The sequence below is a fragment of the Protomyctophum parallelum genome, assembly GCF_964188405.1.
Source record: "Protomyctophum parallelum genome assembly, chromosome: 5".
Classification (NCBI taxonomy): Eukaryota; Metazoa; Chordata; class Actinopteri; order Myctophiformes; family Myctophidae; genus Protomyctophum; species Protomyctophum parallelum.
This window is the reverse complement of record NC_139702.1, coordinates 22,104,752-22,107,251: the sequence shown is the minus strand read 5'-3', so window position 1 is coordinate 22,107,251 and position 2,500 is coordinate 22,104,752. Positions and strand designations below refer to the sequence as shown.

At 37.4% G+C, this 2,500-nt stretch overlaps 1 protein-coding gene across 1 annotated transcript in view; it reads left to right on the top strand.

The window, feature by feature from the left end:
- gaa2 (alpha glucosidase 2) overlaps positions 1-2,500 on the top strand; it is a 411,077-nt gene that overhangs the window by 193,841 nt on the left and 214,736 nt on the right. The window lies entirely within an intron of this gene.

Below are 2,500 nucleotides of genomic sequence, written 5' to 3'. Positions count from 1 at the left end.
GCGTGCCATCTCTCTCTCTCTCTCTCTCTCCCCATTTCCTGTCAGACTACTTTCATCCTATCAATAAAGGCATAAAAAGCCAACAACAATATCTTATAAAATAAAATCCACACCACATACATTATTATAGCCAATTTTAACTTTTATTTTGTATGGGTGTATGAGTGTGGTCAAAAAATAAAAACTGCAGATGAGACTGTCTTCATACTTCAGTCATTATCAGGGGGTTTCCCCATTCCCCTGCCTTTCTATTGTAAACACTGATATCATTATGACAATCTCATCATATATAGATGGCACTCATATGAGCTCATGATCAAATCTTGTTGGCTTTAATTTAATTAAATACGATTTATCATCCTGAAGAGATTTTCTTTTGTTAAGATGTTTACAAAACACAGCAACATATCTTGATCTGTTTATTTTTTAGAATACATTCAAAGCTACCTTGACAGATTTAGGACGCTACCATTTTCTTTTCTTTTTTCCTTTCTTTCTTTTTTGGGAGGGGGAGGCATTTATTTCTACTACTACTACAGTGAAACTTCTGTCCTTATTGCATCAGTCGAAGGAGGACGCGGTATAAGCAAGCTCAGCTTTTTCCAGGGAAGTGGTGCCATGTCATATGGATTGCTTCACTCACTGTGTTTTAATGAACCTGTAAAGTTAAAAATGTCAAAGTTTATTTTTAATCTAGCAGTATATAGTGGTTTCAGTGAATACATGCAAGGCAGGCCATGTGCTTTAGAAGCTATATGCCTTGACCTTACAGAATGTTTGCTGATATTTGTTTTCAGGCTTTTTAAAGAAAGATCTCTAACTGATTTACTTTGCATGGATGTTCTGTGATCAAAGACTGGACCTTACACATATGCTGCTGACTTATCTAGGCCAATGTGATAGACCGAGCATGAGTTATGTTATGACTTATTTGTGTGAGACGGTGTTAGACAGAAAACATGCCAAAACGAAGAAGGATCATGGAAACTGGGACAGGCTGTGATATCACATACAGCAGTGGTTCTCAACGTTGGGCCTGGGGAACCCCAGGGGTTATTGAGAGGGTTCTATGAGGTCCCCAGCTAAATAATTGATATTTATGGAATATATATTCCATAAATATCTAGGAACCAAATGGAACCTTAAAGGTCTGTAATCTCGAGAGTATACAAATGGAACCAAGGGTCAAGTAATTATAACACTGGATGCTGAATACTTTAGTGAATATCCCTATAGGTGTATATATATATCCATTCCCTAGGTGTGTGTGTGTATATATATATATATATATATATATATATATATATGACATTCATAGCCTCTGTTGGGTACAATATTGCCCTTATTGACCATGTCCCAATTAAAAACGGCTTTACCACAGATTTGACAATACCCAGAGCAAGGGGCTCTGTTCTCGGCTTGTATCACTGTCAAATCTATCTATCACATCTCAGAAACTAAGCTATTCTGGAATAAAAACAATCTTCGCTGAGGAGGATATATCTTATAGAAGCATACAGTACCTTGTGTCCAGCAGATCCATGTCATTTACAGCTCCATAGCACACAGGCATTCATGCCGTGTAGCCAGACCGAACACATCACTTATTTTCACTGAGCCAAAATGCAAAGACTTAGCTAGCACTCCTGGATGTGTGTGTGTGTGCGTGTGTGTGTGCATTATTGTAACTCTGTAAGCTGACAGTTTTACAGAATAGCATAAAAGTAAGGGTCCATTTGGATCTATTTAAACTTTTCTTTTCTCTCATTACTTTAGGCTACCTCTGAGGATTTTGCCGTGTCATTTTAGAACTGGCCAGTGATTACTAATTTCTTGAATGTGTCATAATAATTAATTGGCACACATCCACGATGGTTGGTCATGGATGTGTTATGTCACTGCAGACATGTGAGACCAATTGATCTGGTACATGGATTAAAAGACATTGAACATCCATCTGATACCCTGAGAGTTTCCAACATGGGTCCAGTAAACATGGTCCCGAAAGGATCCATTTGGTTACAGCTGTACACTCTGAGTGATATATAGAAGAGGGTTTTACTGTGTTCACAAAGCTTTTCAGTAGACGTGAGATGAATACTCTGATGTATAGCTGCACGTCCCAGAAGGCCTATAGAGATATAGGAATATATCTCCAATTCACTCTGCAAGGCGTATGTTCATTTATTTTTCATTCAGGTGACAGTTCAAGTGTCTCTTCATGAGGAATATAAAAGCAGATATCTCCCCTTTCCTCTAATATTTACCTTAGGTTTATTTTCAATGGGGTTCATCCAGGGACACTTTCACTGGTATAGGCCTGGCTTAGGTTTAATAAAGATTTTAATAAGAAAACAACATATATAGAATCTCATTGATGGAGCTGAATGGGCTAACGCTATATTTTACATCAATCACTATATGGAACCTGATATTGGCTAATGTGGCTATTAAAACAATGGCAATATGGGCTTGATAACTAAATTAGCATTGATTGATT